The sequence below is a fragment of the Cnephaeus nilssonii genome (genome assembly GCF_951640355.1).
Source record: "Cnephaeus nilssonii genome assembly, chromosome: 9".
Lineage (NCBI taxonomy): Eukaryota > Metazoa > Chordata > Mammalia > Chiroptera > Vespertilionidae > Cnephaeus > Cnephaeus nilssonii.
In genome coordinates this window covers 84,556,953-84,582,528 of record NC_137080.1, presented here as the reverse complement: position 1 = coordinate 84,582,528, position 25,576 = coordinate 84,556,953, and the positions used below count along the sequence as shown (strand labels likewise).

The following is a 25,576-nucleotide window of genomic DNA, read 5'->3' as shown; positions in this document are numbered from 1 at the left end:
CCCCTGGCCCTGGGGAGGCCATGGGAGTTCTTTCCTACTGCCTCGGCCCTCGTCAACCCCTTCTTCACCACACGGGACTCATGGCAAGCATTTTCCACATGATCACTCGACTCCAGGCCCACCCCTTTCACCTGAGCACCCACCTGCAGGAGGCCTTGAGGTTAAACATTCTGCCCCGCCATCCTTGTCATCTCCTTTCCTGTCTCATCAGCCTGGGACCACTCTTAGCACTCTTCAGGCTGTGGTGTCAAGGCAAGAATATCAAAAGCTGCTTCAAATCCTGGCTTCACCATCCATGGCTGGGTGGCCCTCAGGACACATCTAACTTCTCAGAGCCTCAAGGTCCTTGCTAGTAAATAGATGGATGTCCTATGTACCAGGCACTATTCTAGCACTTTACATACATGAACTCTTTTGAGCCTCACAACAACTCTGTGGAATAGGCACTGTGCTTAACCCATTTTATAGATGGAGAAACTGAGACACAGAGAAGTTTGTCATTGCCCCATGTTCATGCAGCTAGTTAAGTGACACAGCCTCCTAGCCGTCTGCTTCACAGAAACCCTGCTCTTAACCGCTGTCTTGTTTTGGGAAAGGAGACTGGTATGGGCTGTGTAGTGAGAGACCCCTGGCTGATGCTAATCAACTCTGCTTCCCTTGGAGGACTTTGGGAACAGATTGGGCTGGAAGCCTGGTGACTTTAGGGTCCTCCTAAGCCTGCCTCAATAGTGGCCTCCTTTTTGGAGGGACCACTAGGCATATGAGGCCCATTTATAACTTTGATCCAGTGTAGTACCTATTGCTCTCCTTGGTCTCCCAATCCTCAGGATTCCCCACTTTCCTGAGCACTGCTTTTCTGCATACCTGCCAATAAGTCCTTCTTCCACAGCCACAGGGGTTCATCCTTCCTGGCCTCCCCACCCCTTACCTGGGTTCTTTTCCTCAAGTTCCCCTCCTCTCTCCCCAGCCTCCTTTTCAAACAAAAAGTTGCGTGTATGACCAACACCAAATGAGGGTGCAGAGACAAGAGAATGGGGAGCAAGAGGAGAGCCTCATTCATTCACACATTCATTGACCCACCCAGTCCCTGTTGGAGCTCAGCTGATATGTAAGCACTGTGGTCAGGAGCAGGAAAGGGACCCCAGACACTCAACAAGCATTGGCTGAATGAGTGAATGAATTAATATAAGTGGAAAAAAGGACTGGGCCTTGATCTCAGGCAGCTTATAGTCCAACAGAGCAGGCACATGCACGCTCACTGTCCACACACTACAAGTAAAGAGGGGACCACGAGTACCTCTGGGCTCTGGACCTCATGAAGACCAAGGGGCATGCAGGCCTGGCCTTTGTCCTCACCAGGTAAGGGACAGTCATCTACCTGCTTGTTTTGTGCTGCCACTGTCTCTCCAAGCCAGTTCCTGTCAGCCCAACAAGTGGGGGCCCAGGTGGGAGCTGAGTTGGAGCAGGTAGGATGTCGGGCAGGCCCGAGTCATCCACCCTTCACTGGGCTTTCTGCCAGCACAGGGGCCTTTGGGTCCTGAAACAAATGTCCTCCCTCCCCTCCCCCTGCTTGTTTCCTGTCCTCCACCCCCACCCCTACCGCATGCAGGAGTTGGAGCCAGCTGCTGCAGGGCTGAAATCCAAACCAGGCATTGTGCCCCACCTTTTGGCTGTGTTTGACTCGCATGTGCATATGTGTATGTGCATGTGTGTGTGTGTGTGTGTGTGTGTGTGTGTGTGTGTGTTGGCAGGGCTTATTGTGTGCCTCAGGGGTTGGAGTGCCAGGTCTCAGGCTCTAAATGCCATGCTTGGGAGATACCTGCTCAAGGAAAGGGCGGAGGCTGGGCAAGGACAGATACTGATTGTGGGTTTGGAGGTTAGTTGAAAAGTGACAGGGGGGGACACTTTGCTGGCTGATGGGTCCAGTGTTCAGTCATGCAGCTAGTGTCCAACATGTCAAGTGAGGGAACATGTCCATTTGGGACCATGCAAGTGTGCAGACTCATGTGCACAGGCCTGGAAGGACAAAGTTTCACCCCATCCAGAATCCTGAGAGTAAAGCACAGCAGTACCAAGATTTCACATGCTTGGGAAGCCCCCGCCAGCCTGGAACCACCCAACACCCATGAGGGGGTGGGGGAAGCATCAACAGCCCAAGCAGGTCCTCTAGCAGCTGCTAAAGGAGCCATGCCTGAAGGTTTACATGAAGGTTCTGGGAGCTGAATCTCCTCTGTTAACCTCTTATGTATAAACAATTGCTTAGTCTATTACATTCAGGGCCAAATTTCAAGTAACCATCCGTGATGGAGCAAAGCCCTTCCGATTCAGCAGAGACTTGGGACTGCAGACCTACCCTGCCTTTACCAGGTCAGAGTGAAGCAGGACCTGACAAGGGAGCCGCCATGCAGTGCAGAAGAGGGGGGTGAGCTGTTCCTTCTGTACTTTCTGAGCTTCCCCAAGACCCGAAATTGAAATCTGAGAGGGGAGGCACAGGTTTTCACCTCAGGGTTCCCAGACTCTGAAGCGGGGAGACAAGCCCTGTCCTCAGGGGTCCCTGCCTTAGAGTTGGGAGAGGCAGGACCCTACCAGAAGCCAGAAAACAAGACTTGATATCATATAAAGATGTATGCAATGTATATTTTAAGTATTTTTTTTACAGGAAATCTTTTTTATCGTGGGTAACATTTACCATTTTAATCATTTTGAAGTGTACGGTTCAGTGGCACTAACATTGATGGCCAACATTCACATTGCTGAACAACCATCGCCACCACTCAGCATCAGAACTTTTTATCTTCCTGAACTGAAACTCTGTACCCATTAAACACAACTCCTCATCTTTTCTTCCCCCCGAACCTGGCAAACCACCACTCTACTTTCTGTCTCTATGAATTTGACTACTCTAGGTACTTCATATAAATGGAACCATACAATATTTTTCCGTTTGTGACTGGCTTATTGCACTTAACATAATGTCCTCAGGGTTCATCTATATCTTAGCATGTGTCAGAATTTCCCTTTTTGGGGGCTAAAATGTGTTCCAGTGTATATATACATTGAGTGGCCAGATTATTATGATTTCTGAATGCATAATAATCTGGCCACTCAGTACACACACACACACACACACACACACACACACTGAGTGCATGAATTCATGCATGGGTGGGGTCCAGCCAGCCTGGCCAGGGGGAGGGGACATGGGTGTTTGGCCGGCCTGCCTGCTGGTCGAACTCCTGGTCGAGGGGACAATTTGCATATTAGCCTTTTATTATATAGGATATACACTTGAGTGGCCAGATTATTATGCATTCAGAGATCATAATAATCTGGCCACTCAGTGTATATACCACATTACATTTACCCATTCATCTGTTAGTCGACACTTGGGTTGCTTCCTCTTTTTGGCTATTGTAATAATGCTGCTATAAATAGCATTATTGCATATATGGGTGAACAAATCCTTGTTTGGGTTCCTGCCTTCATTATCTTTTAAGGTTTAAGTGGTTTTAAGAATATTAAGGAATGCAACTTTCAAGGTCTTTTAAATTACATTTCTTGGGCTCCCATCAAATTCAACATCCCAAGTTATGAAAAAGACATTTACACACAATAAGTTTATCCCCCAGGGTGGCAGCTGTGGATTTCTATTAATAGAAGAATCAGGAGATGTGTATAACTTAAATCTACGGAAGCAGACTAAGTTATCCCTCTTGAAGTTTTGAAATCATTGTCAAAACAGCCATGTAACTAGGGTACAGCATGTCCAATCAGGGTCACAAATAAGAATATAAGCAGTGGCCCTCACTGGTGTTGCTCAGTGGTTAGAGCATTGGTCTTCAGACTGAAGGGTCTCGGGTTTGATTCCAGTCAAGGGCACATATGTCAGTTTCAGGTTCCATCCAGGCCCCCTGGTTGAGGCACGTACAGGAGGCAACCAGTCCATGTATCTCTCTTACATTGATGTACAATCTCTCTCTCCCTCTCCCTCTCCCCCTTCTCCCATCTTTCCACTCTCTCTCTAAAGATCAATGGAAAAATTATCCTCCTGGCTTCAAACTAGTAGAGAATGTCAGTTGCAACCAAAAAGGTTGCATATGGCTTTAAGACCCTTCTAGCTGTCATGATGAACAGTTCAAAGGACTATGGAGCTGAGCTTAGGATGATTTCAATTCTTTTTTTTTAAGGATTTTATTTTAAGAGTAGTTCTTTTTAATATATATATATATTATTGATTTCAGAGAGGAAGAGAGAGAGAGAGAGAGAGAGAGAGAGAGAGAGAGAGAGAGAGAGAGAGAGATTGAAACATCAATGATGAGAATCATTGATCGGCTGCCTCCTGCACGACCCCTACTGGGGATCGAGCCTGTAACTTGGGCGTGTGCCCTTGACCAGAATTGAACCCGGACCCTTCAGTTCCCAGACCAACGCTCTATCCACTGAGCCAAACCAGCCATGGCTGTTTAAAATCTTTAGCGGAGCCCTAGCCGGCTTGGCTCAGTGAATAGAGCGTCGGCCTGTGGACTGAAGGATCCCAGGTTCGATTCTGGCCAAGGGCACAAGCCTGGGTTGTGGGCTCCATCCCCAGTGGGGGGCGTGCAGAAGGCAGCCAATCGATGATTCTCTCTCATCATTGATGTTTCTATCTCTCTCTCCTTCTCCCTTCCTCTCTGAAATCAATAAAGAAATATATTTTAAAAAAATAAAATAAAATCTTTAGCGGTTTTCTCCAATACCTGGAGCTCAAATTTCTGTCTTTGTCCAGGACCCACTTCTATTCCAAGGTCCTTTTCCACCTACATAGTCTGTCAGGCCAAGCCCAGACTCCACAGCAACACTTCTATTCCAGTTGGGAGACTAACTCTACATAAATAGAATCAGGAGAAAGAACTGTCTTCAATCTGGGTCAAGCAGCTTGTGTTCTGGGAGTATTTGACCATGCTTGTGCAGGCGGTCCCTGCAGTCACTGCAGCCCTGTGGACACCAAGGCACGACCATATGAAAACTGCCATCAAAATGCAATTAGCCTGCCGTAGCCAGTTTGGCTCAGTGGATAGAGCATCGGCCTACAGACCAAAGGGATCTGGTTTCTATTCCGGTCAAGGGCAGGTACCTTGGTTGCAAGCTCCTCCCGGCCCAGGCCCTGGCAGGAGGGAACCAATCTATGTATTTCTCTCACTTTGATTCTCTCTGTCTTTCCCTCTCTCTCCCACTCTCCCTAAAAATCGAAGGGAAAATATCCAACTTCCTTAAAGGACTTTTAAAAAAAATGCAGTTAGCCTGACTCTTCTGCAAATTGCAACTACTTCATAAAACCCTAAAAGAGGTCTTTAATCTTCACCACCCTCCTCACAGGTCTCTTACAACGATGGTGAACAATTATGTAATTGTGGCCTAAAGAATAACCCAGCTGGAGTGGTTCAGTGTTTGAGCATTGACCTATGAACCAGGAGGTCATGGTTTGATTCCTAGTCAGGGCATATGCCCATGTTGTAGGCTCGATTGATCCCCAGTGGGGGGCATACAAGAGGCAGCCGATCAATGGTTCTCTCTCATCATTGATGTTTCTATCTCTCTCTCCATCTCCCTTCCTTTCTGAAATCAAAACATATTTATAGGTATACAGGTACTCACAGAGGGAGTGATAAGGTGACTTCTAAGTAAAAACATCTTTATCTCACATATCCTAAAAGTTAAAAACTCTGGAGGACTGATTTCCTTTCTCTTCAAAGGCATGTTTATATTTACTGATACTTTCTCTGTTTACAAAATATGAACTTGGATCACTTTTCAAATTTACAAACCACACGTGTATTTACCTGCAGGCCATGGGCTTTCCTCCCTCTGTGGATCACAAAACAATTTCAGGAAAGGTGGAGAAGAGGTTTGGGGGATCAGTCCTATTTAGAAAAGAAAACCAGCGTCCTCATTTCTTCTTTCAGGCAGACTCCTTTTAGTAAACAGTAAAAGTGGTATTTCAAAAAGTCTGAATTTGTGGTCTTATATTACAATGAATGTCACAGTCTGAAAGTACTATACTGGCAATTTAAGGGGAACCTTAAATTGTATAATGATTGGGAGCCCTTATTTTAAACTCTGCAAGAACCAGTATGATTGATTCATTTAGTGAGGTTTTATTAAATTAGCAATAATAAAAAGTTGTATGGGATTGAAAGGACAGGATGGGAAATAAAGGTGATTGACCTGTAGCCTCTGGGGCCTGGGGTCCCTGAAAGGTTTTATTTGTGTGCGTTGGTGAAGTTAAGTGCCAGCTCCACCAAGGGACAGACCCAGCTCCCATTCCCTAGACCCAGGGAAATGGGACACCTCTCAGCTCTGAAATGTTGATGAGCTGTGGAGGGGAGAAGGACAGGGGAGCAGATGGAATTCCTGGACAATTGTTCCGGCTGTCACCAGAGAAGACAGGCAGAAGGGAGCGCTGGGTAATTTACAGAGGAACAGATGCTGAGGCTCCTCCGGAACCATCTGGCCAAGAGAGGCCTGGGCTCGGGGTGGATGTTGTCTTTAGATCTGAGTAAACTCCTCGGCGGCCTCCAGCCCACCCCACTTCCTCTACCTGAACTGTAGCTCTCCCAGGAGGACTCTGCTCCCTGAGGACCCACCTCCCGAGTTCCACCTGGCTCTCATTCCACTCCTTTCTTTTCAGAGCCTGGGTTCTGTGTCGCCTACCATTCCTGATAGGACCACATCTGGCTTTGGGGGCCTGTAAAACATTTTTCTATTTTGTAGTATTTTAAACCTCTCCTCTCCACCTCTATATTTCAAAATTCCTCTATCAGCCCTAGCTGGTTTGGCTCAGTGGATAGTGTTGGCCTTTGGACTGAAGGCTCCCAGATTTGATTCTGGTCAAGGGCAAGTTGCTACCTTTTGCCTGGGTTGTGGGCTTGATCCCCAGTGGGGGGAATGCAGGAGGCAGCCAATCAATGATTCTCTTTCATCATCTATCTCTCTTTCCCTTTCCCTTCGTCTCTGAAATCAATAAAAAAAAAAATATTTTTTAAAAAGGATTTAAAAATTTTTTTTCTATCACTCATCTCCATGCCATTTATAAGTTAAATAAACATTTATTGAACATCTACTATGTTAGGATTTGTTTTCAACACTGGGGCTACAGTGACAAGTGAGAAAAAGTCCCAGACCTGTAGAGTTTGCATGATAGTGGGAGATGGTAAATATACAAAGAAATATTTAATATGTCAGATAACAATAAGTTCTATGAAAGAAGAAATTCAGGCAGGGTAAGGGAAAGTGGCTGAAGATGCTGTTTTAGATAGAGTGGCCAGGGAAGTCTTCTCTGAGGTGGTGACATACGAGCAGAGACATTCATAGGAGTGAATATCTGGAGGAAGAACATTCCCAGCACAGGGAACAGCAAACCTAAAGTCCTGAGGCAGAAGTATGCTTAATGCATTAGAGGTTGCCATGCTATTTATTCATTAAGCATTTATTGTGTGCCAGGTACCTGCTGGGGAATAGGTAATATGAAGATGCAATCGGACATAGTTTTTGCCTTGGAAGAGCGTCAGCTTAGTGAGGGATACAGCATGTAAACGAACAATCACAGCACAGGTTACCTACAATGAAGTTGTGTGTAAATGCAAAAGGAGCACCAAATCCAGTCTGGGGGGTTGGGAAAGGATTCCTGGAGGAGGTGACCATGTGAGCTCAGGGCTGGAGGAGTAAGAATGGATCATTTCTTCTTTCCCTATCAATTGATAAGCCAGAGGAGAAGCGAGCTTGGGCATTTTAAGACATTCACACAGGGCAAATGGGAACCTGACGTCCCGTTCAGGTGGAAAATTAGGCTGGTGAATGTGGAAGAGGTTGGGTCATGCGCATCTCTGCGTGACAATCTGAGAAGCTGCTTTTATCCTTTGGATGATGGGGAACCCGTGCTAAGACTCTCCCACTATTTCCCCCTATTCTTTGTGTGTGTTTTGTTTTGAGTACCAGAATATTTCCCCATCCTTCCCGCTACTTCCCTCCTTCTACACCCCCTTCCTCCTCCAGCGGCCTGGCTTCCAAATCCCGCTCCTAGGAGATCCCCACCATTCCCCTCCCGCCCAGAGCCCAGCACAAGGCCACGCCCATTGCCACGCCCCCAGTGACGCAAGGCGCCTGGTGCGTGGGGATTCCCAAAGCCGTGGCCACTACCCGGCCTGCCCCGCGACAAGATGGCAGCCTGAAGGCAGCGGGCCGCGGAAGAAAGTTTGTTGTGGGGTTGGAGTAGTCGGGCCGGGAGGCTGGAGTTTGGGGGAGGGTCGGGGGAGCTCTAGCATGGAGTAGGGCGGGGGCGGGACTAGCTCCGGGGTTGAGAAGAGGAAATGGGATGGTGGAAGGTTTGGGGCAGAGAGAAAAAAAGAGGGAGATTGGGTGGGAAGTGAGGGACCCAAGGATCCAATGGCAGCCCTGGGGGAGGGGTCCAGGGCGGGGGAGCCTGAAGTAGGTATTGCAGGTCCTGGAGAAGCAGAGCCACGATTTGGAGGGGAATTTTTAAAACTGAAAAGTAAAGAAACCTGGAGCTTGTGGCCGAGGTCCGACTGTATCAGGCCGGTGGGAGAGCAATGGGGTCTTCCCTGTGGAGGAGCATAGTGGGGAAGGAGAAACCTGGAGGATGCTGGGCAGGTTTGGTAAGGAAGGAACTCAAGCCCAATGACCCTTACAGACTTAGATCAGCCTTTCCACAGTTCCTATAGAAGCATCTGCCCCAATTTCAGCCGAAGACTCTGGGGCCCCAGGGACTGGAAGAATCACAGTGCCTGCTCGGAAGAAGAAGAGGTAGCGACTTGCCCAAGCCCAACCCCAAAGCGGGTAAGGTGGCCTCCGGAGACAGGCTGGCATGCTCGGCGGAAGCAGGATGCATGGGCTCGGAATGATGATGAGAATCATTTCATCTGAGGAGGGCGCTGTTCTATAGAGGTTACCCTTGGCCTGTGGTCCCTAAATTAGTATTCTACTTAGATTGCATGCTGATTTTTGAGAGTCTGATGTAGAATTGTGTGCCTTCACCTTTGCAAGAGAACATGGGCAAGTAGCCCAGAGATCAGGCTGTAAATATTTTAACACATCCCTGTCACAAGCAGTTTCCTACATGTTCACTATCTTCTTCAGTTTTCCCATCACATCTTCAGTTTGGTATCCTGCCTGAAGTGGAGATTTGTGGGTGACAGATGGTGGGGAGTCACGAGAAAACAAATTTCTGATGGTGTTTCACTGACCATTTAGGCACCTGCTGTTACCAACTCCTGAGTTCACTCTTGCAGCATTTCTATTTCTTTTCTTTCTTTCTTTCTTTCTTTTTTTTTTTTTTTTTTTTTTTTTTTTTGTAGTAAGAGGGCTCCTTAGTGTTCTTGGGAGTGTGGATTTGGTGGTAGGTCTACTCAGAGGGGGAGGAAAGGCAGAAGAATCCAGATCAATTTATGGTAAGAGGTCAAGCTGACTGGTGTAAAGCTCAGGGAATGTTTATTACATAACTCTCTGAGACCCCTAATATTTTGAGAACTGCTTTACAGCCTGGACAGTGTGGTGATGGAAGTAAAGGATTGTGGAACTTGCCCTTTTTCTCTTCTGGTAGCTTGCTTCTCTTCCTTTGTGCTCTCCCCATCAAATCACATTTTAAAATAAGTCAGTTTATTAAGCCAAACTAAACATGGCTTTAGACGTAGTGGACTTGGGGTTGGAGAAAAAGAAAGGGGTCTGGAGCCACAGAATGCAGTGAATATGGTCCTCACTTGCATTGATGCCCTGTGGTTATGCCCATGCCAAAGTTGGGAGTAGGCTTCTTACTGAAGCCAGTTTCAGGACTGACATCTGCTCCATGCCTGGACTGGGAGGTCTGGTTTGATCTTGGACACCTCACTAACCATCTCCTGCCCCCTTCTCTAACCCCCACCCTCCAAAAAAGTCTCACTCCAGACACACCAACCCAAATCACTGTTACTAGGCCAGCTTCCATACCTTCAGGTACCTGAAGCACTGATGCTATTTAGCTGTGCCTCCATAAGAAGGTTAGGAACCTTTTCTTTCTGAGGACAATGTGTAGATGCCCCGTTGGAAATTATGATCAGCAAGGACAGTGTGGTGAGTGTGTGTACAGGTTAAGAGCATTGACTCTGGAGCCAGACTGTGTAGTTCATATCCTGGCTTTGCCATTTGTAGCTCTGTGACCTTTAGAAATTACATAGCTCTCCCTGGCTGGTGTTCAGTGGTTAGAGCGTTGGCCTGCACAGCAGAGGGTGTGGGTGCAGGAGGCAACCAATCGATGTGTCTCTCACACATCAATGCTTCTTCCTCCCCTTCTCCCCTCTCCTCTCACTCCCCCCCGCCCCACTCTTCCACTTTCTCTAAAAAAAAAAAAAAAAAAAAAAAAAAAAAGGATATATATATATATATATATATATATATCCTTACTCCTTGGGGATATTTACAAAAAAGAAAGAGCCCAGCAGGCATGGCTCAGTGGTTGACCTATGAACCAGGAGGTCACATGTTCGATTCCCGGGTTGTGGGGCGTGCAGGAGGCAGCCAATCAATGATTCTCTCTCATCATTGATGTTTCTATCTCTCTCTCTCTCTCTCCCTTCCTTTCTAAAATCAATAAAAATATATCTTTTTAAAAAAGAAAGAAATTACATAGCTTTCTATGCCTCAGCTTTTTCATCAATCAAATGGGTTTGGTAAGAGTATCTCTTAGGGCTATCTTGAGGGTTAAATAAGTTAATGTATTAATGCATTTAGAACATTACCTGACCCTCAATATGTATTTGTTGTTATTATGCTAGTCAGATTTCAGCACTAATCTCTGCTTCATGATCGAACCTGGATTCTCTCTATGGAGGACCTGTACTGGTTCGGGCTGCTATTCTGATGCTAGAGAGATGAAGTACAGCTTTTTAAACTATTTGAAGTGTTGTTAAGCCCTGACTGGCGTGGTTCAGTTCATTGAGTGTTGTCACATGCACTGAGAGGTTGCGGGTTTGATTCCCATCGGGACACATGCCCAGGTGACGGCCTTGATTCCCAGTAATGGGCATGCAGGAGGCAACTGATCAGTGTTTCTCTCATTTGATGTTTCTCTCTCTCTCTCTCTCTCCCTTCCTCTGTCTCAAATCAGTAAAAACATAGTTTAAAAAATAAAGTGTTAAAAAGCCAGTGATTTCCTGCTAAAGCTTTGAGGCTTCTTTGCAGTTGAGTGATGATGATGATAATAATAGTGCTTATCAAGCACATTTTATGTGCCTGGCACTGTTGTGAGTGCTTTAAATGTATTAACTAATTTTTATAACAACCCTATGAAGTAAATACTGCTATTATCCCCATTTTACAGATGAGTAAATAGAGGTACAGAGTAGTTAAGTAATTTGCTCCAGGTTACTGAGCTTGTAAGTGGCAGATCTGGAATTTGATTCCAGGCAATCTGGCTTTGGCAATTGAGCCTTTTTTTTTTTTTTTTTTTTTTTTTAGTATGAAGTTAACTTTAAAATATGCCTAGTGGCAATTTGTATCTCTTTGTTTGTTTGTTGTGATGGTTAGATGTATACCCATATTGCAAGTAAAATCTTTTGGTTATTTAAAAAATGTTTTAGGAGCTGAGCTCTTCATCACAGCTCTCTCCTTTCTCTCAGAAATAATAACTGGTGCTGGGACCTTGGTGACCGAGCCCTCTGTGCCATATTAGCCAAATCTGGACTCTTTCTTCATGATTCAAGTTGGCCTTTGCAAAACCTTGGGCCTGGGTTGGATGAGCAGAGTGACATTAGGATATTAGGACATTAGGAGAGAGAGAGGGAGGGAAGGAGGGAGAGAGGAAAAGAGAGGAGGGGGAGAGAGAGAGAACATATTAATGTACATGTAAATATAAGGCTCACTTCTGACTTTGATTACTGACATGAGCCATTGAAGTAGCCATAGTGTTAAACTCATGGACAGACTGGATGCATCTTTCTTTTTAAAAGCAAGTAACAAACTACATAGGAAAAACACACACAACCTGGCACTTTAAACAGTTCCTTCCCCAGCTTAAGAGGAAAATGGAAAACAAATGTGCTTCTGCTGAGGCTTGTGTTGCTGAGGAAGACCCTGGCTCAGTGCTCAGCTTTTTCCTTTAGCCAGGTAGGCCGCTGCGCAGCCTTGGGGCAGAGGTGTGCCCACGGTTTGATAGACTGGCTTTCCTTTGCCCTGCATTTAAGACTCACTCTTCCCCTCCTTCTGAGTCATGCCCTGTCTGTTTAAGTCACCCTCAGGGCCCATCTTTTTCTTCCGTAAATGACTCTCCACCCTGCCATCAGAGTAGGCACGCGCCTGGTGTCTAACCAGATTTCAGAGAATTGGGGGTTTAGGAATTAGGGCTTTCCTTGGGAATTCCTACCCAACCCTGTGATGAACTTTTCTATCTTCAAAATCACCTGTGGCACACGTGATTTTGTCAGACTCTGCTGTTCTCCTCCATTAACTGAGGAGCCACGTGTCTCAGGATAGTGTGTACTTTATATCTTGTGTTGCAGGCAGCGTGCTGAAACGTGTTATCTCCATAGAGTACATCTTTGTGTTTTGGTAGAAGTCCTCAGACTTTCTGGATGCTGATCACATTTTAGCAAATGATTAAACTGCAGGGTTAAGTCTGATGGATTTTGAGTTGATTCTCCCCCTTTACTGTTTTCTTTTACTTGTCTAAATCAGTTTCTTCTCAGACACCCCTTATTCATATGTTACCTTTCAATCTAATCCCTTCACAACCTTACCACCACATTTTGAGTGCCAAGGACCTCTAGGTAAACCAGGCCTTCATTTCTCACCTGGATTCAGTCTCTTAACAGCACTCTGAACTTATTCATTCTAGCTTCCGGGCTAGTGCTGGTCCTGCTGTCCGGGATGCATTCCCCCTCCCTGTCCTTCCCTTTTGGTCCTTCACATCAGTTTAAATGTCACTTCCTTTCGGGACCTCACCCCTTTTACTGCCCTTCTTCTGTGCTTCTATTTTCACACATATCCTGCACTGTAATTGCCTGTTTACTTGTCTGACTCTTCTCAGACTGAGAAGAGGGACCGTATCTTATTCATTATTGCATTCTCCCATTTAGGATAGTGCAGGGCACAGAATAGGTGCTTTACAATGCACCTATTTAGGTGCTTATAGAACAAATGAAATGTGATGGCAGTCTCTCTCAACTCCGGTCTAGCTTCTCTGCTGAAATTATTTTCCTATTAAAAAAACAATGTTTCTTCCCTTAGAAATGCCATGAGTTTCCCTTTTTTAGGATAAAGTCATAGCCAAAGATTCTTTTCACTCTAGCCCAAACCCAAGCCTCTAGCCTGAGTTTCTGCCATTGCACTTCATCTGTCCTGTTCTTCATTGCTCGTAAATTTCCTGCTGCTCCTGAACTTGGTGTGGCCGTCCAGTTACTGTATTCTTCTTTGCTTGTGCACTGTACTCTCTTGATAATGCTCACCGTGTCTCTGAAACTCTGCTTCTCCCCCAAGACCCAGCTCCCCTGTCACCTCCCATGAGAAGACTCTCCTGCTTTCCTTTCCTCCTCTTGGCCTCCACAGCACTGTGTTTGAACCTCTGTTCTGGTACTGACCTTGTATGGTGAATTCTCTGTTTAATTGTTCATCTTTTTCACTGAGCTGACCCCCAGAGAGGATAGGGGAGATTGGGAAGGTGGGTATGTGGAGAATTGGGAGTGGGTGAGCAGTGTGAGAGAGTCTGATTTTGGAGCTTGGCACACCTGGTTTAAACCCAGACTCTGCCACTTATCAGCTGTGGGACTTCGGGCAAGTTGCTTAACCAGTAGGATCCTTGGTCTTGTACCTTATAAAGTGAGAGTGACATTATCTTTTATTCAGGAGTATTGAGCATTAAAGGTAATAAGTTTACAGCATATAGCATGGTGCCTGGCAAATGAAAGATACTCAGTAAATATTTGTTGAAGGAACAAATTCCATTTTGAAAAACTCAGTGTATAAGAAAAGGCTTTGTTTTATTCAAACTAGAATAAGCCTTTTGCTTTCTGCCAGGTAGCCAGGAGCATTTTTGAAGTGGGAGTAAAATTGAGAGTCTCCTTTCCTGTGATGAAGCAATAAAAAAGGTGAGGTTGGGGACATCGTCAGTGAGTAGCCTGTTAAAAAAAGATTGTTGATGCTTCTCTCCATTCTTGTGTTGTAATGACTCCTTTGATGGGTCATGACATGCATTCGAGATTGGTGGTGACTTTGGTGGATACAGGTGGGGGCAGGTAGATTTGTAATGTATTAAGGCTGGGGATGACTGGATGGTGTGTTTGAGGATCCATGTCTCCTGGTAGTTTTTTTTTTTGTGTGTGTGTGTGTGTGTGTGTTTTTCCCTCCGGGTGTTTTAAGAACTGAAAAGTGTTGGGTGAAGCTGGTGGAACACATCTAGGCACTGAGGAAGCCAGACATTTTGGGCCCAGGTTCTTAGGGCTTTGATGATCTTGTGCCACGGAACCGGCTTAACTTGAATGCTCCCCAGAAATGGGGCTGGTAGCTGAGAGAGTTGTTGTCTTCTCTTTGCCTTTTTATTCTTAATGTAGTTGTTGGGGGCAAAGGGGTTGTTCTTAGACACCAGCTCTCAGCAGACACCGAAGAAAGTTGTTTCCAGAAATCTAGATCTCTTAACTGTATAATGCCAGGTGGTATTCCAGTGTGAGTTTATAATCAGATGAGGAAGATATGTCTGAGTTTTCAGGAAGGCAGCCTTCTTGTCTGGTCCTTAAACCCCTCCCCCAGCCAGGCACCTCTCCTTTGTACCCTCAAAGCACTCACCGCTCCCTAATGCTAGTGGCTCTTAACTGTCTCTCCCCACTAGAGGCAAGGTCTTCTATCTCTGAAGCTGCTTAGGGCCACAGTCCTTTAATGAAGGCACTTAGGCCCTACATCAAGTATGTCAAACTCAAAGGCTAACACGGGCCAAATAAGGTTTAAGTTTATGTGAGCCGCAAAAAAAAAAAACAAGCTTCAATTTTCATAGAAATGTAGGTTTATTTCGAAAAGTATAGTATAAAAAAAAAAACAAGAGCAATGATAAAATTAATGTTTTCTTACATACCGATTTTTGGCTGGGCCGCAAAAATATTCATTGTGGGCGGGCCCTGAGATTGACATGCTTGCCCTACATAGTCTGTACTGAGCCCTCAAAGTTACTGTGTGACCCCCACCCAGTCCTTCCTCAGGGAGACTAAAGCAAATAGGATTTATCTGGCAAAACCTTTTGAATGCTTAGGAAGGAAGGTCCTGCATAAACAAAAGTGATAGTATTAAAAATAGCGTCACTAATTACTTTTCAGGGTTGAGTTAATGTGGTTAAATGATCTTCCAGGTGCTTGGCTTCAGCTGTCTCCCTTTTCAGCCTTTTTATTTCATAAAACACCCCTAAGGACAGGGTTAGAAGAGGAGGTGAAACACACTGGTATATTTTCTTGCTGAATTAGTCTTTGGCTTCTGGCATCCTCTTTGTTATTTATTAAGCTGCTTTTAGTGCCCCTATAACCTGCTTTCTTTTCTGGTTTGTCTCACTAGTCTTATCTAGGTGTGCTCCAAGCTCACAGCCAGGATTTGCTATAACCTTGTTAATGCCTCCAGTGGTCAGCAAACTCATTAGTCAACAGAGCCAAATATCAACAGTACAACGATTGAAATTTCTTTTGAGAGCCAAATTTTTTAAACTTAAACTTCTTCTAACGCCACTTCTTCAAAATAGACTCGCCCAGGCCGTGGTATTTTGTGGAAGAGCCACACTCAAGGGGCCAAAGAGCCGCATGTGGATCGCGAGCCACAGTTTGCCGACCATGGGCCTAGACAGTCAAAAGGATGAAACCAATAGCTAAAAGTGCAGTGAAGAACTGGGCGCTACTCCTTGTCTCTCGGTTTGGGGGTGGCATGTCTTCGTTGATGGCCTCTTGACAGGAGTGAAAAGCTACCTTGCATGTTAAGCAGATTTGAGAGGAGATTGGGTGAGCCAGCTGACCTGGCCATGAGTAGAAGAGTGGGACCTCTTCTTTGTTAGTTACCATCTTAGAAGTGTCAACTATCTGCTCTCAGTGGCATTTAGCATTCTCCGTTCTTCTTCCTTTCTTCCCTCTCTCCCTCCCTCCCTCCCTCCTTTCCTTCCTTCCTTCCCCTTCCCCCCTTCCCTCCTTCTTTTCTTCCTTCCCGCTTCCCTCCTTCCTTCCTTCCCCCTTCCCTCCTTCCTTCCTTCCCCCTTCCTTCCTTCCTTCCTTCCTTCCTTCCTTCCTTCCTTCCTTCCTTCCTTCCATTTCCCTCCTTCTTTTCTTACTTCCCTCCTTCCTTTCTTCCTCCCCCTTCCCTCCTTCTCTTCCTTCCTTTCTTCCTCCCCCTTCCCTCCTTCTTCTCTTCCTTCCCGTCTTCCCTCCTTCCTTCCTTCCCCCCTTCCCTTCTTCTGTCCCCCTTCCCTCTGTCCTTCCTTCCCCTCTTCCCTCCCTCCTTCCTTTCTTCCTTCCCCCTTCCCTCCTTCCTTCCCCCTTCCTTCCTTCCTTCCTTCCTTCCTTCCTTCCTTCCTTCCTTCCTTCCTTCCTTCCTTCCTTCCCCCTTCCCTCCTTCCATCCTTCCTTCCCCCTTCCCTTCTTCCTTCCCCCTTCCCTCCTTCTTTTCTTCCTTCCCCTTCCCTCCTTCTTTTCTTCCTTCCCCCCTTCCCTCATTCTTGTCTTCCTTCCCCCCTTCCCTCCTTCCTTCATTCTCCCTTCCCTCCTTCTTTTCTTCCTACTCCCCTTCCCTTCTTCCTTTCTACCCCCTTCCCTCCTTCTTGTCTTCCTTCCAGCCTTCCCACCTTCCTTCCTTCCCCCCTTCCCTCCTTCCTTCCTTCCCTTTTACTTTCATCCTTCCCCCTTCCCTCCTTCGTTTCTTCCTTCCCCTTCCTTCCTTCCTTCCTTCCTTCCCCCTTCTCTTCTTTTCCCCTTCCCTCCTTGCTTTCTTCCTTCCCCTTCCCTCCTTCCTTCCTTTCTTCCCCCTTCCCTTCTTCCTTCCCCGTTCCATCCTTCTTTTCTTCCTTCCCTGTTCCCTCCTTCTTGTCTTCCTTCCCCCCTTCCCTCCTTCCCCCTTCCCTTCTTCCTTCCCCCTTCCCTCGTTGTCTTCCTTCTCCCCTTCCTTCCTTCCCCCTTCACTTCTTCCTTCTCCCCTCACCTCCTTTTTTTCTTTCCCACTCCTTCCCTCCTTTCTTTCTTCCTTCCCACCTTCCCTCCTTCTTTTCTTCCTTCTCCCTTCCCTCCTTCCTTCTTTCCACCTTCCCTCCTCCTTTTCTTCCTTCCCCCTTCCCTCCTTCTTGTCTTCCTTCCTGCCTTCCCTTCTTCCCCCTTCCCTCCTTCTTTCCTTCCTTCCCCCTTCCCTCCTTCCTTCCCTATCTCCCCTTCCCTCCTTCCTTACTTTCCCCCTTCCCTTCTTCCTTCCCCCTTCCCTCCTTTTCTTTCTTCCCCCCTTCCCTCCATCCTTCCTTCCCCCTTCCCTCCTTCCTTCCTTCCCCCTTCCTTCCTTCCCCCTTCCCTTCTTCTTTTCCCCTTCCCTCCTTCTTTTCTTCCTTCCCCCCTTCCCTCCTTCCTTCCTTCCTCATCTCCCCTTCCCTCCTTCCTTTCCCCTTCCCTTTTTCCTTCTTCCTTCCCCCTTCCCTCCTTCTTTTCTTTCTTCCCCCTTCCCTCCTTGCTTTCTTCCTTCCCCCTTCCCTTCTTCCTTCCCTCTTCCCTCCTTCTTTTCTTCCTTCCCCCTTCCATCCTTATTGGCTTCCTTCCCCCCTTCCCTCCTTCTTTTCTTCCTTCCCCCTTCTTGTCTTCCTTCCCCCCTTCCTTCTTTCCTTCCTTCCTTCCTTCCTTCCCTCTCTCCTTCCCCCTTCCCTTGTTCTTTCTCCCTTCCCCTTCTTTTCTTCCTTCCCCTTTTCCCTCCTTTCTTCCTTCCCCCTTCCCCCTTCCCTCATTCCTTAATTCCCTCCTTCCTTCCTTCCCCTCTTCCCTTCTTCTTTCCCCCTTCCCTCCTTCCTTTCTTCCTTCCCGCCTTCCTTCCCTCCTTCCTTCCCCCTTCCCTTCTTCCTTCCCCCTCTCTCCTTCTTTTCTTCCTTCCGACCTTCACATCTTCCTTCCCCCTTCCTTCCTTCCTTCCTTCCTTCCTTCCTTCCTTCCTTCCTTCCTTCCTTCCTTCCTTCCTTCTTTCCTTCCTTCCTTCCCTCCTTCCCCCCTTTCCTTGTTCTTTCCCCCTTCCCTCCTTTTTTCTTCTTTTCCCCCTTCCCTCCTTCTTTTCTTCTTTCCCCCTTCCCTCCTTCCTTCCTGCCTTCTCTTCTTCTTTCCCCTTCCCTCCTTCTTTTCTTCCTCCCCCTTTCCTTCTTCCTTCCCCCTTCCCTCCTTCTTGTCTTCCTTCCCCCTTCCCTGCTTCCTTTCTTCCCCCTTCCCTCCTTCCTTTCTCCCCCCTTCCCTCCTTCCTTACTGCCTTCTCTTCTTCTTTCCCCCTTCCCTCCTTCTTTTCTTCCTCCCCCCTTCCCTCCTTCCTTCTTTCCCCCTCCCCCCTTCCACCTTCCTTCCTTCCCACTTCCCTCCTTCCTTCCTTCACCCCTTCCCTTCTTCTTTCCCCCTTCCCTCCTTCCTTCCTGCCTTCTCTTCTTCCTTCCCCTTCCCTCCTTCTTTTCTTCCTTCCCCTTCCCTTCTTCCTTCCTTCCTCCTTCCCTTCTTCTTTCCCCCTTCCCTCCTTCATTTCTTCCTTCCCCCTTTCCCTCCTTCCTTCCCCCTTCCCCCTTCCCTCCTTCCTTACTTCCCCCTTCCCTCCTCCTCTTCTTCCTTCCCCCTTCCCTCCTTCCCTCTTTCCCCCTTCATTTCTTCCTTTCCTCCTTCCTTTCTTCCTTCCCCCTTTCTTCCTTCTTTCCCCCCTTCCGTCATCCTTCCCCCTTTCCTCCCTCCCTCCCTCCTTCCTTCCTTCCTCCCTTCCCCCTTCCCTTCTTCCTTCTCCCTTCCCTCCTTCTTTCTTCCTTCCCCCTTCCTTCCTTGCTTTCTTCCTTCCCCCTTTCCTCCTTCCTTCCTTCCTTGCTTCCTTCCTTCCCCTTCCCTTCTTCCTTCCCCCTTCCCTTCTTGACATCCTTCCCCCTTCTCTCCTTTTTTCCTTCTCCCCTTCCCTGCTTCCTTCCTCCCCCTTCCCTCCTTCTTGTCTTCCTTCCCGCCTTCCCTCCTTCCCTTTTCCCTTCTTCCTTCCCCCTTCCCTCCTTCTTTTCTTCCTTCCCCCCTTTCCTCCCTCCAACCTTCCTTCTTTCTTCCTTCCTTCCCCATTTCCTCCCTCCTTCCTTCCTTCCTTCCCTTGTTCCTTCCCCCTTCCCTCCTTCCTTCCTTTCTTCCCCTTCCCTTCTTCTTTCCCCTTTTCTCCTTCTTTTCTTCCTTCCCCCTTCCCTCCTTCCTTCCCTCTCCATCCCCCCTTCCCCCATTTCTTCCTTCCCTCTTCCCTCCTTCCTTCCTTCCCCTTCCCTTCTTTTCTCCTTCCCTCCTTCTTTTCTGTCTTCCCGCATTCCCTCCTTCCTTCCTTCCCCATCCCCCCTTCCCTCCTTCCTTACTTTCCCCCTTCCCTCCTTCCTTCCTTCATTCCTCCTTCCCTCCTTCCTTCCTTCTCTCCTTCCATTCTTCCCTCCCCTTCCCTCCTTCTTCCTTCCTTCCCTTGTTCCTTCTCCCCTTTCCTCCCTTCTTCCTCCTCCCTTCTCTTCTTCCTTCCCCTTCCCTCCTTCTTTCTTCCTTCCCCCTTCCCTTCTTCCTTCCCCCTTCCATCCTTCTTTTCTTCTTTCCCCCTTCCCTCCTTCCATTCTTCCTTTCCCCTTCACTCCTTCTTGTCTTCCTTCCCCCCTTCCCTCCTTCCTTCCTTCCCCCTTCCCGCCTTCTTTTCTTCCTTCCCGCCTTCCCTCCTTCCTTCCTTCCCCCATCCCTTGTTCTTGTCTTACTTCCCCCTTCCCTCCTTCCCCCTTCCCTCCTTCTTTTCTTTCTTCTACCCTTCCCTGCTTCCTTTCTTCCCCCTTTCCTCCTTCCTTTCTTCCCCCTCCTTCCCCCTTCCCTTCTTTTTTCCCCCTTAACTCCTCTTTTTTCTTTCCCCTTCCCTCCTTCCTTCTTTCCCCCTTACCCTTCTCTCCTTCCTTCCTTCCCCCTTCCCTCCTTCCTTTCTTTTTACTTCCCTCCTTCCTCCTTCCCCTCTTCCCTTCTTCTTTCCCCCTTCCTTTCTTCCTTCCCGCCTTCCTTCCTTCCTTCCCCTTTCCCTTCTTCCTTCCCCCTTCCCTCCTTTTTCTCTCCCTCCTTCCCTCCTTCCTTTCTTCCTTCCCCTTCCCACTTTCTTTTCTTCCTTCTCCCCTTCCCTGCTTCCTTCCCTCTTTCCTTCCTTCCCCCTTCCCTCCTTCCTTCTTGCCCCCTTCCTTTCTTCTTTTCCCATTCCCTCCTTCTTTTCTTCCTTCCCCCTTCCCTCCTTCCTTCCCCATCCCCCCTTCCCTCCTTCCTTCCTTACCCCCTTCCCTCCTTCCTTCCTTACCCCCTTCCCTTCTTCCTTCCCCCTTCCCTCCTTCTTTTTCTTTCTTCCCCCCTTCCCTCCTTGCTTTCTTCCTTCCCCCTTTCCTCCTTCCTTCCTTCCTTCCCCTTCCCTTCTTCCTTCTCCCTTCCATCCTTCTGTTCTTCCTTCCCCCTTCCATCCTTCTTGTCTTCCTTCCCCCTCCCCTTCTTCTTGACTTCCTTCCCCCTTCTCTCCTTTTCTCCTCCCCTTCCTTCCACCCTTTCCTTTTTCCTTCCCCCCTTCCTTCCTTCCCCCTTCCCTCCTTCCTTCCCCCTTCCCTTCTTCCTTCCCCTTCCCCCTTCCCTCCTTCCTTCCCCCTTCCCTCCTTCCTTCCCCCTTCCCTCCTCCTTTTCTTCCTTCTCCCCTTCCCTGCTTTCTTCCTCCCCCTTCCCTCCTTCTTGTCTTCCTTCCCGCCTTCCTCCTTCCTTCCTTTCCCTTTTCTTCTTTCCCTCCTTCCCTTTTCCCTTCTTCCTTCCCCCTTCCCTCCTTCTTTTCTTCCTTCCCCCTTCCCTCCTTCTTTTCTTCCTTCCCCCTTCCCTCCTTCCTTCCTTCCCCCTTCCCTCCTTCCTTCCTTCCCACTTCCCCTTCCCTCCTTCCTTCCTTCCCTCCTTCTTTTCTTCCTTCCCCCTTCCCTCCTTCTTTTCTTCCTTCCCCCTTCCCTCCTTCTTTTCTTCCTTCCCACTTCCCTCCTTCCTTCCCTCCCCCTTCCCCCTTCCCTCCTTCCTTCCTCCCTTCTTGTCTTCCTCCCCCCTTTCTTCCTTCGTTCCCTCCTTCACCCCTTCCCTTGTTCTTTCCCCCTTCCCCCTTCTTTTCTTCCTTCCCCCTTCCCTCCTTTCTTCCTTCCCCTTCCCCCTTCCCTCATTCCTTCCCCTTCCCCCTTCCCTCATTCCTTCATTCCCTCCTTCCTTCCTTCCCCTCTTCCCTTCTTCTTTCCCCCTTCCCTCCTTTCCCCCTTCCCTCCTTCTTGTCTTCCTTCCCCCTCCCCCTTCCCTCCTTCCTTCCTTTCCCCCTTCCCTCCTTCCTTCCTTCCCCTCTTCCCTTCTTCTTTCCCCCTTCCCTCCTTCTTTTTTTCTTTTCTCCCTTCCATCCTTCTTTTCTTCCCCCCTTACATCCTTCTTGTCTTCCTTCCCTCCTTCCTTCCCCCCTTTCGTTCTTCCTTCCCTTCTTCCTTCATTCCCCCTTCCCTCCTTCCTTCCTTCTCTCCTTCCATTCTTCCTTCCCCTTCCCTCCTTCTTCCTTCCCCCTTCCCTTGTTCCTTCCCCCCTTCCCTCCCTTCTTCCTCCTCCCTTCCCTTCTTCCTTCCCCTTCCCTCCTTCTTTTCTTCTTTCCCCCTTCCCTCCTTCCTTTCTTCCTTCCCCCTTCCCTCCTTCCTTCTTTCCCCCTTCTGTCATTCCTTCTCCCTTCCCTCTCTACTTCCTTTCTTCCTCCCCCCTTCCCTGTTCCTTCCTTCTTGTCTTCCTTCCCCCCTTCCTTCCTTCCCCCCTTTCTTGTTCCTTCCCCTTTCCCTCCTTCTTTCTTCCTTCCCTTCTTCCTTCTTTCCCCCTTCATTTCTTCCTCTCCTCCTTCCTTTCTTCCTTCCCCCTTTCTTCCCCCTTCCCTCCTTCCTTCTTTCCCGCCTTCCGTCCTTCCTTCCCCCTTCCCTCTCTCCTTCCTTCCTTCCTTCCCCCCTTCCCTTGTTCCTTCCCCCTTTCCTCCTTGTCTTCCTTCCCCCTTTCTTCCTTCCTTCCATCCTTCCCCCCTTCCCTTCTTCCTTCCCCCTTCTCTTCTTTTTCCCCTCTTCCCCCTTCATTTCTTCCTTCCCCCTTCCATCCTTCCTTCCCCCTTCCCTTCTACTTTTCTTCCTTTCCCCCTTCCCTCCCTCCTTCCTTCTTCCTTCCCTACTTCCCCCCTTCCCTCCTTCTTCTTTTCCCCCTTCCCTCCTTCTTTTCTTCCTTCCCCCTTCCCTCCTTCTTTTCTTCTTTCCCCCTTTTCTCCCTCCTTTCTTCCTTCTTCCTTCCTTCCTTCCCCCTTACATCCCTCCGTCCTTCCTTCCTTCCCCCCTCCCCTTGTTCCTTCCCTCCTTCCTTCCTTCCCCCCTTCCCTTCTTCCTTCCCCTTCCCTCCTCCTTTTCTTCCTTCCCCCTTCCCTTCTTCCTCCCCCCTTCCCTCCTTCTTGTCTTCCTTCCCGCCTTCCCTCCTTCCTTCCTTCCTTTCCCCTTTCCTCCTTCCCTCATTCCCTTTTCCCTTCTTCCTTCACCCTTCCCTCCTTCTTTTCTTCCTTCCCACTTCCCCCTTCCCTCCTTCCTTCCTTCCTCCTTCCTTCCTTCCCTTTCCCTTCTTCCTTCACCCTTCCCTCCTTCTTTTCTTCCTTCCCACTTCCCCCTTCCCTCCTTCCTTCCTTCCCCCTTCCCTCCTTCCTTCCTTCTTCCCTTCTTCTTTCCCCCTTCCCTCCTTCTTTTCTTCCTTCCCCCGTTCACATCCTTCCTTCTTTCCCCCTTCCCCCTTCCCTCCTTCCTTTCTTCCCCCTTCCCTCCTTCCTTCCTCTCTTCTTGTCTTCCTTCCCCCTTCCTTCCTTCCTTCCTTCCTTCCTTCCTTCCTTCCTTCCTTCCTTCCTTCCTTCCTTTTCTCCATCCCTTCCCTTGTTCTTTCCCCCTTCCCCCTTCTTTGCTTTTTTCCCCCTTCCCTCCTTTCTTCCTTTCCCCTTCCCCCTTCCCTCATTCCTTCATTCCCTCCTTCCTTCCCCTCTTCCCTTCTTTCCCCCTTCCCTCCTTCCTTTCTTCCTTCCCGCCTTTCCTCCTTCCTTCCCCCTTCCCTTCTTCCTTTTCCCTTCTCTCCTTCTTTTCTTCCTCCCCCTTCTTGTCTTCCTTCCCCCTTCCTTCCTCCCCTCCTTCCCTCCTTCCCCCTTCCCTCCTTCTTTTCTTCTTTCCCCCCTTCCCTCCTTCTTTTCTTCCTTCCCCCTTCCCTCCTCCTTTTCTTCTTTCCCCCTTTCCTCCCTCCTTCCTTCCTTCCTTCCTTCCTTCCTTCCTTCCTTCCTTCCTTCCTTCCTTCCTTCCTTCCTTCCCCCTTCCCTTGTTCCTTCCCCCTTTTCTCCTTCCCCCTTCCCTTCTTCTTTCCCCTTCTCTCCTTCTTTTCTTCCTTCCCCCTTCCCTCCTTCCTTTCTTCTTTCCCCCTTTCCTCCTTCCTTCCTTCGCCCTTCCCTCCCCCCTTCCCTTCTTCTTTCCCCTTTTCTCCTTCTTTTCTTCTTTCCCCCTTTCCTCCTTCCTTCCCTCCCCATCCCCCCTTTCCTCCTTCCTTCCTCCTTCCCCCTTCCCTCATTCTTTCCTTCCCCCTTCCTTCCTTCCCCTTCCCTTCTTCTTTTCCCCTTCCCTCCTTCTTTTCTTCCTTCCCGCCTTCCCTCCTTCCTTTCTTCCCCATCCCCCTTCCTTCCTTCCTTCTTTCCTTACCCCCTTCCTTCTTTCCTTATCCCCTTCCCTTCTTCCTTCCCCCCTCCCTCCTTGCTTTCTTTCTTTCCCCTTCTCTCCTTCCTTCCTTCCTTCCTTCCTTCCTTCCTTCCTTCCTTCCTTCCTTCCTTCCTTCCTTCCTTCCCCATTCCTTCTTCCTTCTCCCTTCCCTCCTTTTCTTCCTTCCTCCTTCCATCCTTCTTGTCTTCCTTCCCCCTTCCCTCCTTCTTGTCTTCCTTCCCCCTTCCCTCCTTCCTTCCTTCCTTCCTTCCTTCCTTCCTTCCCCTTTCCCTCCTTCCTTCCTTTCCCCCTTTCCTTTTTCTTTTCCCCTTCCCTCCTTCTTTTCTTCCTTCCCCCTTCCCTCCTTCCTTCCTTCCTCATCCCCCCTCCCCCTTCCCTCCTTCTTGTCTTCCTTCCCCCTTCCCTCCTTCCTTCTCTCCCTTCCCTCCTTCCTTCCTTCCCCCTTCCCTCCTTCTTTTCTTCCTTCCCCCCTTACATCCTTGTTGTCTTCCTTCCCTCCTTCCTTCCCCCTTCCCTCCTTCCATCCTTCCTTCCCCCCTTCTTTTCTTCTTTCCCCCTTCCTTCATTCCCCCTCCTTCCCCCTTCCTTCCTTCCTTCTTCCCTCATTTCTTCCTTTCTTCCTTATCTCCCTTCTTCCTTCCTTCCTTCATTCCTTCCTTCCCTCCCTCCCTCCCTTCCTCCCTCCTCCCTCCCTTCCTTCCTTCCTTCCTTCCTTCCTTCCTTCCTTCCTTCCTTCCTTCCTTCCTCCCCATTGTTGATCCCCCCCCCCCCATTGATTTTTACAGAGAGAGTGAAAGGGAAGGAGGGAAACAGAGAGAGAAACATTGATATGAAAGAGACACGTTGGTTGCCTCCCACACACGCCCCACTGGGGCTGGGGATATAACCTACAACCCAGATACGAGCCCTTAACTGGGAATCGAACCCGTGACCCTTTGACCCTGGCCCTCTAACCACTGAGAAACATCAGCAGGGCAGGCCATGCTTTCTTATCAGTCCAGGGAAGAGGTCAGAGCCCATAGGAAGAATTCTCTTCTAGATGCTTATCTCGCCCTGCATGGTCAGGCCTTGGCCTTTTGAGCTCTGGGGCTGTTGTCACAGCACTATGGGGAACCCAGAGTGTAGGCAATTGGAAGTCTATTGGAGGCTTTGCCTGCGTTAGTCATTAACCTTGGCTTGGGAGCAGGGCCAGGCCCCTCTGTGGGGCTAGGGTGGTCACTGTTCTCCCCTCTCTACCCCAAGTCATCTCGTCTTCTGCAGGGCTATCCAGGCAGAAGGGAGAATCCCTCCCTGTTTTTCCCCCCCGGACAGTATGTTGCCTTTCCTTTAACACAGCAGTATTTGCTAATGTATTTGCTGAAGCTTTCCTGTCCTGCTGCCCCAGAGGCACTTCTTGTGGGGCCTCTGGGCTCCACTGCTGTGGCTGCATTGCCTTGATGTCGGTAAGCCAGGGCATGTTACTTCCCTTAGGGTCGTTCTGCAGGTTTCAGGAAAGTGTGATGCTTGTCTTCCTGCCATTGCTCCTTCCGAGAGGGTGGACTGGTCCCGGTTGGAGCCTGGCTGTAGCATATCCTTGCTCTGTGGCTTCCTCTGGGCCTG

General features: G+C 48.7%; 1 protein-coding gene across 23 annotated transcripts in view; it reads left to right on the top strand.

Moving 5' to 3' along the window:
* Nucleotides 1-8,152: 8,152 nt before the first annotated feature.
* Nucleotides 8,153-25,576, top strand: part of TJAP1 (tight junction associated protein 1) — a 32,128-nt gene continuing 14,704 nt past the window's right edge. For 8 of the 23 annotated variants that reach the window (XM_079779776.1, XM_079779758.1, XM_079779777.1 and 5 more), the window contains exon 1: nucleotides 8,372-8,832. The gene's annotated coding sequence lies outside the window, so the exon portion shown is untranslated. Of the gene's footprint in view, nucleotides 8,230-8,369; nucleotides 8,833-14,037; nucleotides 14,109-25,576 lie in introns of those variants that run through there. The other 15 variants (XM_079779757.1, XM_079779756.1, XM_079779766.1 and 12 more) reach the window with 11 other exon arrangements.